The 15660-nt window shown below is 43.1% G+C and overlaps 1 protein-coding gene across 4 annotated transcripts in view; it reads left to right on the forward strand.

Annotated features, from left to right (window-relative positions):
• LOC146182139 (uncharacterized) overlaps positions 1-15660 on the forward strand; it is a 96632-nt gene that overhangs the window by 16125 nt on the left and 64847 nt on the right. The window lies entirely within an intron of this gene.

A 15660-nucleotide genomic window follows, 5' to 3' on the forward strand; every position in this document is an offset into this window, starting at 1 on the left:
CACAACATTCTTGGTTGGACGTTTTTTGTTTCCTATAAGACCATTTAAGGCACAAGGAGGGCTTTGCAGAAGAGAGTGGAATAAAAAGCAGTCATAATGCATCAAAACACACACACAAAAAAAATACAGCAACAAAAAAGCGCAAGCTTGCACAAAATACAAGATTAGTTTAAAGAACAAGGCAGATTACTCAAGCATACAGTTTTCAGCGACAGTTTTAAACAATCACGTGTCAGAAATATTTGCAACCAAGGTTGTGCAGGAGGCTCCAACTGCTGGCCGTCTTCGATATAAATGAATTACATGATTTTATGAAACAGTGCTTCCACAGTGTCTCAGGTTTAACCTGTTACCTTGTTAGACCGATGATGCCGTGCGAAATATCTGTTTGTATTACCCGCGCCAGGACACGTGAGCTGCGACGTCACGATCTGACGGACCAATCGAGAGTAAGGCGCATAGGTTCCGAGATCGTTGCTGGGTTCTGGCCTGCGTATGAGTGTTTTTGCAATAATAGGATCCACTTAACTACTATCTTGTTGAGAATGTATACATATGGTCACCGTAAACAATTCCACGTAGTGTTGTTCTCGCCACCGAGACGAAATCAAGCAGGCCAGTTTTCTGTTATCCCTAGCTAATTTTTTCTTTGCTTACTTTGGCGTGATTCGACTTCGCGTATCATTTGTTGCTCAATCTATGCTATACAAGGTTTTTCAGTCAAGGCTTTATTTCATTTATTACCTTGAAAAACCCCTTTGGGGTAAGGGGCAGGGCAAAAATAGAATATTTTCTTAATACATTATGCGCTGAAGCACTTTCATGAAATGTGGAATGAGAGGTGATGGCACCAGTCTGGCATGAAAAGTCGCTCCAGTCCTCTTCTCTACAGCTATTGGAAAGAATGACGTTGAAAAGGTGGTGATATGGCACGTGGTCGTGAAACTTGGAGGTGGTGTCCTATGCGATAAGAATTTTTGCATGTAGGCTTTTGTGTTCAAAGGAGCGCTTTTATTCAGCGCCAAAGATGTTGCATCTCTATACCACATGGCCCTACTAAGGTGGATAGCACGGAAACTGTTCTTCATGAATGATTATTATCGCGGCTTAAGACCAAATAAGCGCACTTTACATTTGCGCATTTTTCGTGGAAGCATGTCACGACCCAAAGCGGCTACTGCAAGAGTGATAGAAGACTGTCCACCTTGAGCTGTCCGCGGTGTTCACAGAGTCTGCAATAGGTGGCAGCACAAGCTCGCGGTCGCAGCGAAACCTTGAGGCAGGAAACCTTTTGTGCGTGATTGAATAGCGACGCTTTTGTGCATATTTTCTCTTCCCATTCTACACCGCCAATACCACGCACCGGAATAGGTGCCCTGAATGGCGCGTCCTTCTCTTTCTGTGTGACGTCAGCGTGTGACGCTTTGCGGTCTCACAGTCGCTGGACAGGATCAGCCACCTGTCGGCAAGAAGCGAAAATGTGCGCCTGCGTGGTTGGCGCTGCCTATTACTTATTAATTTAGATAATTAGTTTAAATACCAAAATAACGTAGTTATTGTTTATGATAAACCTTTACTAAGCTCTTGAAAAGTATTGTTGCGTCACAAGTTCGGTTCACGAAGGCAAGAAACAAGTTGATATGGCCATTTAGCATAGGAATGCTGCCCGCGGCGAGCTCATTAAAAAAAATATATATATACGGATTTATGTATAAGTGGTTAACTCGGCGAGAAAAGTGAGGCACCACACAACTGCAGGTGGGCAATATTTCTTAATTTGCACGTGGAAGAAAAAATATTCATTATTTGAAGTGTGATAAAACGAATTCCTGTTGCGGTAGTTTTGATCGCTTGCAACGATCTCTCACCAACAGGGGTTTACGCGTGTCAGCTACACTATTTGCCGACATATTTTCGGGGCTGCATGTGGGTAATCAGTGACTCAGCATCACTTCTCTGCATTCATAAATGAAGTTTCTGAAGTTTAGTAGAGGGGGGTAGCAAGGGTTATAATTATAAATTGAGGTCGACGTAGAGGGCTACGGAACGGAGAATGATAGATGTAACTTAAAAGAATGAAGGCGCGCAGAGTATGAACGAAACGGTTAATGACATTGTAGTGTAAATCAAGAAGAAGAAATGAGCACGTGCAGGGAATATAGTTTCGATAGAGTATAACCAATGGTAGCTTAGGGCAACAAATCGGATTCAAAGAGAAAGCAAGCGTAGCAGGGGGCGACAGAAGGTCAGATGGGAGGATGAGGTTAGGAAGTTTTGCAGGGGTAAAGTGGATGCAGCTGCCACAGGGCCGGGCTAACTGGAGAATATAGAAGAGGCACTTGATTTGTACTGGATGTCCGGCCGATTCAAGTTTCTGGTTGACAAGAGAAGCCTAATTACACCGTATAGATGCAATATTTGAGCATTTGTGTTGCTTAGTTGTGCGATTGGAGTAAAAATCGTTACTCAGCTTCACTACAGAGCACTAATGATTACGGCATAAAAACATTCGAGTATCTCACATACCTTCTCAATACCGCAGCTTACATTCCGCTTCGTATGCGTTGTAAGGTTTGGTACAACTACAACTATAGCTAAACACTGTCGCTCGTCTTCCTGCCGTGAAAGGATCAGATAGGCATATTTTACGTTATGGAATAACGTTAATTAAATTAGGGCTGATTTGCCAGATCTCTGACTTGGGCATGAATGAAGCTTTGTATACAGTGCTGAAGGCGGAGATGTACAAGTAAAGAAATGCTTCGTACTGATTCCTTACTTTTATTCGGAGTCGCTGTTTCGGACGGAGCTCGTTCGTCCTCTCGAGTGGCGTCACATTTTTTGCGCCTTTCCTCTTATGGCGTTACTTAAACAGACAACCAGTGTGTAAAAAGAAAAAAAAAAGAAAAAAAAAAGCAATAAGGAAAGCGAGTCAAGGAAACTAAGATGAAGAAGGGCAGTACTGCGAAGAGGACTACCTCTAGGAGAGCTAGGAGATCACTATAATATTACTAACTTTTCTAGAAGAAAACAAAACATCAGAAGCTTTTCTTCGCTCTATATCAATTGAAACAGCTCTGTCGTACCTGTCGTATCCTCATTATTTAAAAGTAAACGCTATGTAAGAATGGTTAGAGCGCTCGACTCCTATGCCCAAGTATGCGGGATCTAATCCTGGACGCGGCGGCTGCTTTTCAATGGATGCGAAATGCAGAGAGCCCGTGTGCTGTGTGTAGAAACGATCGGGCAGGAGTAAGGAGTGTATTTAGTTTCACGCGTCGAAGAAGGCATATTTGCATGGTAGTGAGAGATTTATCAGGAAGAGGAAGTCCTTGATTCTGTCCAGGATAGTTTCCCCCTCTCGCGTGGTACTCCTCAGGGCGCTATTCTGTCGCCCACCCTTTTTAACCTTGGGATGGCTTCCCTATCTCGTATTCTAGTGTCTATCCCAAACCTAAAACATTCATTTTATGTAGGCGACCTTGCTCGTTGGTGGACTTCTGGGTCTCCTGGAGCAGTAGAGGAGACCTTACAGCAAGGTATCGATGCAGTCGCTAAGTATCTTGATAAAGTAGGGCTACTTCCCGCACCTCAAAAATCCGAATTGCTGCTGATCGCAAAAGCTCGCTATCAACGCCAGAATAACCATATAATCAATCTCATAATGGCAGGCCACCCCATCCCTCGCGTATCGTCCTGCCGGATCCTTGGACTTCATACCCATGAATCAGCTAATCAGGCCAATTTTTCTATAACTGTTCAGCTTCCGCATTTAGTACGCCACATTGTCAATAAGCACGACGGGCTACGCGAGGGTCAAGTCAGGCAGCTTGTCCACGCATTAGCACTCAGCAAAGTTCTATATACAGTTCCATACTGTACTCTAACCTATCGCCAAAGACATCAGATTGAGGTTGCGCTTCATACATTGTACAGGGCTGCCCTTAACGTCCCTGTATATACACGTCCACGGAGCGCCTATACTCTACGGGACTGTGTTTTCCCCTGGGAGACATCATACAGCAACATCGAGACCGGCAAAAAAGGTCAATCATGTGAACATGCCACACAGAGATTGCCGAAAGCTAGTATACAAAATTTTGTAGATGAATGGCAGGCTGCATGGAAAGACCAGGTCAACAGCAAGTTGCATTCTCTGAACCTCATCTTAGGAGAACGGAAGACATGTAGACAACAAGAGTGTTTTACAGAAGCAATTTTATCTCAGTAATGCGCAGGACATGCCCACCTTACACACAATGTTTTACTGATCGTGCAAGGCAAGCCTGTTCGCGAAAAGTGGGGTGTGAACTGACAATAAACAATACCCTAATTTCTTGTACACAACTTGAATAGCTAAGGAAAAGTATTTTACATTTGCGGTGAACACATACCTTAACATTATATGTTGATTTTAAGTTAACAAGCGCCTGTTGATCCTTCACATATTGCTTTGTGTTCCTCAAAGAAGCCTGCATCTTAAGCTATACATCTATATCAGACCATTCCGCCCGTAGCATCACATTCTAGCTTTGTCTGCGGAGCATCATAAACATGGTCGATTTGGCACCATACAAATTTGGTACATAAAAGCTTGCTTAAAACTTGGTCACGGTAGCTCTTGCTTGCTGTCGGTACTGCAGTAATGTCATCTGCACGCTTTGCGAAGTTTTTCTCATTGTGTGACCAGACAAATTTCCGCTTATATTTCATTTCATTTCATTTTACTACCTTAAAGACCCCTCGCGGGGTATTACATAAGGGGTGGGATGAGCAGAAAAGGTACAAGACAATGCAATATATGTGATCATATACAAAAAATGTTGTTTAGATTGCTAGCAAACGATAAAGGGCAGGTGATGTCGACGATATGCTGGGGAAGGCCGTTCCAATTCTTTTCTAACGGCCGTTCGCAGGATTATTTGTTGTTGTTGTTGTTGTTGATGGGATCAGGTGTTCATTTACATGAATGGGACCTTAATCCGCAGAGGCAATGTTTTCGGTAGTCAACCGCATTTTCTTTTATTTCTTGAGCATAGATCACGTTTTACCCGGGACTTAAACTGGACAGTATAATGCTGACTTTTCTCCGTGTTTTCTGTCGCCACATAGTGGTATTTCATTGTCTGAAGTATTAGTAGGTTTACTTATGGCAGTGCTTATCTGCAAAAGAGTGTAAGCAATACTTTCGTACGCCTGTACGACAACTGGAATCTTAATATCGCCTACAGGAGTACTGCTCCGTCAAATTCCTGTAGCTTGCGTTATACCCATTCACATTTCTGAGCTATAATAATAATAATAATAATAATAATAATAATAATAATAATAATAATAATAATAATAATAATAATAATAATAATAATAATAATAATAATAATAATAATAATAATAATAATAATAATAATAATAATAATAATAATAATAATAATTTTATTCGGACATGAATCATGTACACAGAACATGCCCACAGGAAGAGGCAAAAGGAAGAAGCTGATGGCATTCTTTCTGACGAGGATTCACCCCGGATCACACATCAATGGCAGAAGGATGGATAAGGTCAAGGTCAGTTTCACCAAGACAAAACAAAACAAAACAAAAAATAACCAATGAAAAAAACATCTCATAGATTATATTTCGCATTGTAAGAAATTAGATAAGAACCATGGCATCGTAAACAAGGAAAGTATATCAGTAACGCTACAATTCGCAACACAATATGCAAGCAAAATAATATAAGAGAAGCACTACAAGTCACATAGATTTGGTGCATTCCTAAGAAGCGGAAAAAAGCAACTTCATTTTCTTTTTAAATTGAAAAAATAGTTTTACTGTTTATAGCATAATCAATTATTAAAGGATAGGCATTGCATACTATACTAATTTGGTTATGTGTATGTTTGGTGCCGTAATTAGTCTGGGCGCGAGTGGAAACAAGAGAGGTCACACGCAGACTGTAGCTATACATCGTGTTTCCGTTGCTCTGGCTTCTCAGCAACCTCAGCGTCCAGTCGTTTTCAAGCTATCCAGGCTAACCGCGTAATCCAGGCTCCACGCCAGTTCTTTTTATTTGTTTCTATGCTCGGGAATCCCACTTCGCAACTCTCCATTTTTCTTTTCTTTTTTTTTTTTTTCGCAGAATAGTTTTAGTTCCTGACGCCGTTCACGTACCTTTCAGGCTAGCAATATCGGCCTTCTTTATGTCAAATTTTTACATTCTTAGCTCCGAACAGGCAACAAGCAGAGGATGTTCATCCAGGAAAAGGGTGAAATTGCTTGAATCTCCAGCAATCTGAACTAACCAGCAGCAGCGACGGAAAAGATGCAAACAGCAAGGTTCAGCAATATACTCTGCATAGTACCTACCTGTAGCGCAAACGCAGATGAAATTAAGCTTCACAGCCAACCTCTTCGTCGCTGGTGCCAGTGTTGAAGTGGTTATTTGGTAGACGCCTGAGATGACGTAGCTCTGACATAGGAGGTTACAGGTTCGTCTAACGGTGACGCCCCTTTGTGATACTTGTTATCTCTGGCACTTGTCCACGAAGCTGCACTGATGAGGGCGCAAGGTAAAGTTAAGCAGAGCGTGACTTACAGCACAAGCGTAGAAGAAATTAGGCCTCGTAGGTAACCTATTCGTAAGCTTAATACCTACTGATCTAGCTAATCGCATTAATCTAATCCAGTCCACCACAATTCAACATTTCTCGCCGTAATCTACCTTAAGCTACTTTATTTTAACGTAACCTCTAAATGCAATGTAATCTTATCTTAATCGACCGTAATACAGTATAGCTTTCTGGAATCTATCACTATCCACCCTTGTTGACCACTGTCCATCCTAACCCACATATACACCGCAATCTACTAAAATTTAAATTATTTTACGGGTATTCATTTTTAACCGATCGCAATGCATTGGTACCAACCTACAATCAATCGTAACCAACGATTACCCAGCGCAATGCACCTTAATGAAGGATCCACTCTCTGTCCATTGTAATCCATCGGAATTTTCCTAATTCACTGTACGCCAACATTCTGGCACAATGCATTCCTAATCCACAGGAATCCACCAAGGGGAAACATATTTTCCCTTAATTCATCGTTATCCACCATATTCCCCCCCTTAATCGAACGTTATCTACCGTTAAAGAGCTTCTCAAAAGTTAAGGTGCAACATATTTCACCCTAATCTACCGTTACCCACCGTTACCCTCCATATTCCTCCCTTAATCCAGCGTTAGCTACCCTTAAAGAGCTTCTGAAAAGGTAAGGCGCAACACATTTCACTTTAATCCACCGTTACCGGCCATATTCCACCTTAATCCAACGTTAGCTACCCTTAAACAGCTCCTGAAAAGGTAATTATGGTAGTGTTATTATGCAAGGAAGGAAGGGGGGTGCTTTTCGGAATTCGAGTAAAAATTGAAGCCTCTGAGTAGAAGCTATAATTTGCAAACAATTTTTAGAATACCTCTAGCGACCGCTTCCAACCAATTAGAGAAACTCGATCCTGATCGTGCATTCTTAGCCGCCTATTATTGCGAGATATATTCAACCTTATACCTACTCTCGTAGGGAGCGCCCAAGTGATTCGAATGAGCCGGGGCGCGATGGACCTGCATTTTTGTTTCTTGTTCGCCGGCTTGCGTTAAGAAGAGAGAGGGAATATCATTTTCGACCGCCGATTTACTTGGTGTTAGTGATACTGTAGGTTAAAGCATATTGATTAAACATTTCTGCTTTGCGACGATGGTTGATGGAGTATCAATCATTCGTGCTCGTTTTCTTGTTTCAGTGAACAGCTTTTCATAGCCCCTTTGGATTTTCGGATTTTCCCGTTAGTTTTTAAATTCGGCGGTGGTTGCTCTTACGGCTCGGGTGATGACTGCATAGTCCTGCTTGACCGATCAGAGGTTTCGGTGACATCCTTTGCGAGGCATTCGGCAGAAAAGAAAGCACGTAACGATGCACGGAAGCTGCTTGTGTTCTCTCAGCAACTGCCGCATGGATGGATGGGATGGATGGAATATAGGAGCGTCCCCTTTAAAACGGGGTGGTAGCAGTAGCTATCCTGCTCATTTTTTCTCCCTATATCTTATTTATTGATTTAGATTAGTCAACTAAACAATCATTCTATTTATTAAATTTTTGTTCCTACATTACTAACATTATGTCACTTCTCTGCTTTTAAGCCACCAATCTTCCAGTCGTTTTTTGCTAGTTTCCACCGCCGGTTTATTCACCCGGCCACTGTTATCTCTAAACCCCAGAGCTTCAGGAACAGTGATTGCGCCTGCATCAACTTCCGGATGGATACCATTACATTCAAGTATAACATGGTCAATTGTTTCACTGGAGTTTCCACATACAGCACATACGTCATCTCCATTGCTAAATTTCTTTTTGTAGCTGCGTGTTCTAAGACACCCTGATCTAGCTTCAAAAAGTAGGGCACTGCCTCTTGAGTTATCAAAGAAATCTTCCTTCCTGATCTGCATTTTCCATTTTCGGTATAATTCCACACTCTGTTTCTTTTCCATCGAATTTATCCAATTTTTACCTTCTGTGTTTTTCACCTGTTGCTTAATGCTCATTATTTCTCCGTCCTTGTGACTAGCATACTTACTAGTTAGTTTCCTAGTTCTTTTCCTCCATTGTGAGTCAATGCTTTTTAAGTACAGGTATTTAAATACTTTAGCTGCCCATCTGTTACTGTCCAATTTCCTCAGGCGTTCCTCATATAATATTTTACTCTGAGCTTCCCGTACTTCGAAAGATGCCCAGCCCACATCTCCCTGTACCGCCTCATTTGTAGTTTTGCCGTGGGCACCTAGTGCTAATCGTCCAACGGATCTCTGATTTATTTCTAATGTCGACTGTACCTCTGAGCACTGCGCAGTGGCGCCATCTGTGGGATGAGCGGCGAAACTATTGGAGCGGCAGTGATAGCGCTCCAATCCGCCTTTTTCACAAGGCCGCTCTGCAAATGCGCGCCTCTCCCTTCTGCACCAACCCCAGCTGCGCACGCGCAGTTCTTGGCCTCCGCGATCGGCGCAGCCGTAACTAATCTCGGCGGCCATGTGTAGCTAATATTCGTGACAAGTGTATGCAATAGATGGCGTTAGCTGTCAAGAACACACGCCGTCATTTCGTTGGCGCCAAGGGCAAGATCAATTCCATGCCAAGGGCGTTTTCAACCAGTAGCAGACGAATTTTCAACCACTCCCAGAGGACGCCACATTTTCTGAAAAAGGCGTATTCTTTAGGCTTCTAGCAAAACGGCTTCGTAGACATCATAGTGCACTTGTAAACGTTCACGTAATGGAACGCATCTACACTCTACACGCCTACGCCTCACGCCACATCACGGCACAAAAGTTGAACTGAAACGTCGGAATAACTATTATAATTGTTATTCAAACTCTCTGATAATGCAGGTTAACAACACACTTTTAATGGTTTGCAGATTTTTCGCCGCAATAATATTGAGTGTTTCATAGTCACAGTGGAAACAGACTATCGGTTGGTCTACTTGTAGCTAACTTTGCAGACTGCATTGCTCGCGTAATGGGCACGTTCAAGCTTGACGGAAGAGAACGTTAGCGACGCTTTTACTCTTTTATTACAGGTGCTGAAGTGGGCACGCTTCTCGGATGGGCTCGTACACACAGTCTTGTAAACATGAAAAAATACAAAAGGCTGCAAACTTGAGACGATTAGAACGAAAGGTGATATACTGCTACTACAGCAGAGGAAAAACTTCGGTTTGGTTTGGTTTGGTTTTGGGGTTTAACGTCCCAAAGCAACTCAGGCTATGAGAGACGCCGTAGTGGAGGACACCGGAAATTTCGACCACCTGGGGTTCTTTAACGTGCACTGACATCGCACAGCACACAGGAACCTCACTTCTCGCCTCCATCGAAAAGTGGCCGCCGAGACCGGGGTTGGAACCCGCGTCCTTGGGAACAGTAGTCGAGCGCCGTAACAACTGCGCCACCCCGGCGGGGTGGGAAAACTTCGTGCCATTAACATCTGTCGTCTGCAGTCACTAGGCAATGAAACTAAGGACATCAGCAATAAGTTTGAATAATATACAGGCAGGCTAAAATCAGTGTGTAACAAGCCGGCATCGTCAGTTCTGGGATATTGACTGAAAATGCACCGAAAAGTTTACTGACTACGGCCACTACAGTAGTAGCAAGAGAGAAACACCTGCGTGCCAGTGCCGTACACCAGCCAGTACACACGGCGAAGTGCCCAAAGAGCGACGAATTTGTCGATAAAATCGTGGCTCAATCAACCGTTATCGCCAAATTAATAACCGATAATGAAGGTCAACAGCATCCACCTAATTAGCAAAGCTCTCGAATGTGCAGTGGCATGAATCGCACGTTCATGAAGGCAGCTTAAGTAGTAGTTAGTCAGCGTACGCATTAACAGAACGATTCACATTGCAAATATGGTATGTTGCATACTCCGGCGCTCTCGAAGAGCGCAACACGCTCAGCTGCACATATCCACGCACTCTGCGCAATGTTTGGACAGCAAAGTAGCCGGCGTATGTCGGTAACTTCAGTGAAGCAGTCTTTTTGGACTGCTTCGCGAGAACTGGAACGCGTCCCAAGATGACAGCTGGCGGGCTAGCCGTCTAAGTAGACGCTTAGCTAGGTAATATATTGGAACGCACCTATGGTCGGCGCTTCTCTTCCTGCCATGCCATGTCTTTTTCAGAGTACTAAGAGGTGATTCCTTGATCTCTTTATACTTCATAATTAAGCGACTGATAATTGCTTCTGGGAGTGTTCGCGCTGGAAGGATTCTTTTTTTTTTTTTTTTTCTTAGATAGCTAGAGATGGCAGTAAAGCGAAGGAAAAGCAGCGACATGGAGCCAGCTGCTAACTCGCGAAACGTGTAGCGCGAAGGCTGCTTCGGCCACGGCCGGTCTCGAGGGTGAGCGCGCGCTAGAAGCGCAGAAGCGCACTCTCCCTCGAGACCGGCCGTGCTTCGGCATCTATGATTTCGTCAGAGGTCAAAAGATGGAGCCAGCTGCTAACTCGCGAAACTTGTAGCGCGGAGGCTGCTTCGGCATCTATTATTTCGTCAGATATCAAAAGAGTTATTTAGTTAGTTTATTGAGCTTATAGAGTTTAATCGATGTATTTGCGTTTGTCAGTGAGTGTGTTGTTATTTATAATATAAAACATATTACTTTTTTTAATTTTTCTTCGGACCTCCAATGGGGTTGAGTCAGCTCTGCTTTACAGTGGGGAAGTTTGTTCCTGTCTTCAGTACTTCGAAAAAACAAAAAAATTAAACGCAGCGCACGTCTCTGGATGTGTCGTAGTTTTGATGTTAGACAATTTGTGTGAGGGTTCTAGACTTTACACGCATATTCATGGTCGCACTATCATTTTGTAAGTTGTTCGTTTTATTTCTGGGCGAACATATTAAGTATCCTGATTTTTTATTTGCCTTCTCTATTATAGTATTGAATTATATGCATAGTCCAGTCAAAGCTGTAATTAATTGTCACACCTAGGTATCTACACTCAGTGACCTTTGCTAAGGGAGTGCTCTGTAACATGAACATATATTGCTGAGGTTGGTGCTTACAGTAAATGGTCACATATATTGCTTTCTTCAAGGACATTTGCAAGTTAGTACACTAGTCGTTTATTTTTGATAACTGCTCGATAAGTCTAACCTGCTTAGCTACTGATTTCACTTCTGTATAAATTGGGCAGCCATCGGTGAAGAGCTTTGCTTTTACACATGAATTCTTAATCAGGTCTATCACTTACACCAGGAAAAGTAAGGGGCCAAAGTCTGAGCCTTGTGGCGCACCTGACCCCAATCTGCATGTGTCTCACCTGTTCCCCTCAATAGCGACAATACTGACCAGGGCCCCATCAATAAAAGCGTCTATCCACCGCACAATATTATTACTTCCTAAAATAGCTTCTAGCTTAAATACATTAGGGAGAGGGGGGGGGGGATAACAGACTCAAACGGGTTTTTAAAATAAAGGAATATTATATCTATTTGATTTCGTTGGTCCAATGCCTCACTGATATCGTGCACAGTTTCTATTAGTTGTGTGGCAGTCGGCAATCATTGCCTGAAACCTTGCTGGCAATCACCGAAGAAGTTGTTACTTTCTAAATGTATGCGGACGTATTTAGAAACTATATGCTGCAACACCTTACAAGCACAAGACGTGAGTGCAATTGGCCTGTAATTGGACGCGATTTTCGGGTCAACACTTTTCAAAATTAGAATTATTTTGCTTATTCGCCAGTCATCCGGGAGTGACTCAGATGACATCTAGAATATTAGTAAGAGGTATTTAGCCGTCCATTCGGCATATCGTTCAAGAAAAACATTTGGTATTACATCCTGTCTTTTAGTTGACGCCTTTGACGAATTTCTAGTTGACGCCGACGATAGTACTATACCCTCCTCGTTTTTTATTGTAAAAGCGTTTTGATTGGAAGCCTTATCGCAACGAAATGACCTGACATATTTTCGCTATTGCATAATAAGAGTGTATGCGCGACAGCTGCCTATTATCAAATGTCCAGTTCATATTTGAACATGGTGTCGCATTCAGTTCGGACAATTGGATAGGTCTTGTGGAAAACATTCATGCTATCATAGACTTCTTGTTGAATGCTGGCAAAAGTGTAATCACGTGTTTGATACGTACTGTATACAAAGCAGTCTTACACAACTAGGGGAGCGCACCAAATGGGGTCATTATTATAGTAGCCCAGAAGCTCAGCGTTTTCAGCAACTGCACTACGGGAACGGACTGAACTGTAATGGCGAGTTAATCCTCAAGTTACTTCATTGAGGTCTTTGATAGGGCTGATGTTGGAAATGTAATAATGATTGTCGTTAGCTGGCATTTAAAGTTTCTCATGACAATAAATCTCCGTCTTCAAGGCTATGACATCACAGCTTTACCAGTTCCGCTTGAGGATCCTCTTTCACGTGCATGAATTTTGTCACTCGCTTAATCAGTGCTCTCTTAATTTCATCCTATGATATCTCACACATACTCTTTAGCATATGTTCATAACCTACAATGTTATGTGCTAGACCACCCAACGTAGATACTAAGTCGTGCTTAGCCAAGCCTTGTGAACGTGCCCGCGTGGCTTACGCGTAGAATGTCTGACGGTATTAACGCGAGAGTCCTTGGAGGTCCTATCCCTCTCACCTTTCCATCTGAAATGAGAAACTCGAGTTGGCAGCACCTGTCAAATCGGCCATGTCACGTGGTCGCGTGATGTCACACAACCCGTCTACCGATCAGTGCTTACCTGTGTCAGCTACCACCAGCTACCAGCTACCATCTACCAGAGCCATGCCCGGGATTTTGAAGCGAAAGTTTCACCATGCCATATACAGCCAACGTCACGGTGCCGGGCGCAGGCCACAGCTGCGCATGCGCCCGACTTCTTCCCTTCTTTTGTCCTCTTCTTCTTCTTTTTCTTTTTTCTTGTCTTCTTCTTTTCCTTCTTCCTCTTCTCCTTCTCCTACTCCTTCTCCTCCTCCTCCTCCTCCTCCTTGTCGTCTTCCGATTCTTCTTGCTTCCCGTCTTCTTGTTGTTCTCCTTCTTGGAGTCTTCCGAATTTTCTTGCTTCATTTGAGCAATCTTATTCTCTAAATAAAGAGCTTTACAACGTATAACCATAAGTAATTAAGCTTTCGCTTACATACTAGGTGTAATCAAGCTAAAGTATCAGCAATTGTTTTATCTAACGAAGTCGGCAACTCCGAATCCACAATTTCTGGGGAACGGGGCCTTTAACACTATCGCGTTAATGCCCTGCACATAGGGCTCCTCACAAAAGCGGTGCTTTTTAAAAGTAAACTCTTAAATGCCTCAAGCCATACGCGAACAAGTCATTGAGAAAGGTAGCAGCTTATTCAAAAGAATAATGAACAGCTCCCATGAAACTTGGCTGGACAGGCTCGATCGAGGCTCAACTGTTCGGGTAGTGTCATTTACCTCCTCCCGCCTCCGTGGCAGTGCTGCACACGGTATTTTGTCTAGGACGGCATTTGGAGCGAGTTTGTCACGGTCCATTAGAGATTCGAAATTTTTTCCCTGTATTTTGTTTTACAGTAATAGTTATTAATCACCCATTGCTGAGCTTCGCAGGGCGGTGTATTGGTGATGATATACTATAGTCGGCGTTAGTTAACCCGGGTACCATCCAAAGTGTTTTAATCGCATACAGTGTGGATGGAATGATGAAAACCTGCATGAAGTTGATGGGTATACGATATTAGGCATTAGAATATTAGTCTCCAAAGGAAAGGACCGCCGTTTACAATTATTAAATTATGACTTAGATAAACAGATGCGGTTGTGGGTGAAATGCATAGTTCTATATTATGCAAACCGTACTGCCCATGCTGACCGCTGCGTGAAGGACCAGGCAGGGCTGACCAGCGGAAGACGCATACCTCCTCTCTGGTCTAATACTAAGCCCGGTATGCTGTTTCTGCCCTCACGCACCGGCTATCTACGAAATGAAGCTCTTTTTCAGGCTACCCCTTCATCTCTGCCTTCTTAGCCCCGTTTGGGGTGAATATGTTCGGCTAATTTCTTCTGCTGTCTTGCTGTCTTTTATCCTCGCTGAGAAGGTTTTTGAAAATTTTGTTCTGGAAGATTGCCTCAGTTGTTGACCAATCAGGTTGTACTTTGCGTGCAGCCTTAACATTTAGAAATGGCTGCTCTTTCATGAAGTTCTGAAATCGATGCGGCTGCCTTGTTGAAGGTGTGCTGCGCTCTTATTTTCTGTAAACTGCGGCTGATGTCCTCCAACCATTTATAGTGATTTTCTTCATCGTATACAGTCTTCAGCTGCTTGCCCTGAAATCCCATTCAGTTTCTGCTTCGGTATTGCGGATTATTTTCCAGAATACTTTTCCTTACCACTAAATTCTTAGTCAGGCCTGTATCCCCTGAGAATTCCCCGTCCTGAACTCGTTGAAAACATCCCTCTCCAGGTCTGTGCACAGCATGTTCGTAAACGTAAACGCAAAAAATATATATACATATACATATAAAATTCCGTTCATAAGATTATTCTGAGTTGTCCAACTTTAAGTGTCTTGCATTGTGGCTAGTTCCTTTCTCAGCTGTAAATATTTCACAGCGCTTGTACTGCGGCCAGTTACGCAGCATTTTTCGTGTAAAATAATGTCTACCAGGAACAGATGCACGAATCGATCGCCTGCAGCTGCAACTATTCTCGGTCATTCAAATGTGGGCTGAGGCCATTTATTGTTAAGCTTACATCATTAAGAGACACGTGCAACATGCGACCTTGGCGCGGTATCTATTCATTCACTTAACGACATAGGACGTCATTAATCATCGTGGCTTCCTCCTCCTGGGCGTTACTGCGCGGATGGATGACCTGACACGTATACCAAAACCGTCAGCGATTCCAAAGAATAACTGCTGGGCAACCATGTCACTGCGGATGCCAAATTTTTCAAGCGTAAAAAAAGAGTCGGACCGATACAAAAAGTGATGGCACAAAAGTTAAAACTCAGCGACCCGGTGTGCGTGGTGGAACAATATATCGAACAGTAGATTGGCGTGCGCTGCTCACAAATGCGTCCCGGCTATAT

The sequence above is a fragment of the Amblyomma maculatum genome, chromosome 8 (assembly GCF_055883805.1).
Source record: "Amblyomma maculatum isolate TAMU_Amacu chromosome 8, ASM5588380v1, whole genome shotgun sequence".
Taxonomy (NCBI): Eukaryota; Metazoa; Arthropoda; class Arachnida; order Ixodida; family Ixodidae; genus Amblyomma; species Amblyomma maculatum.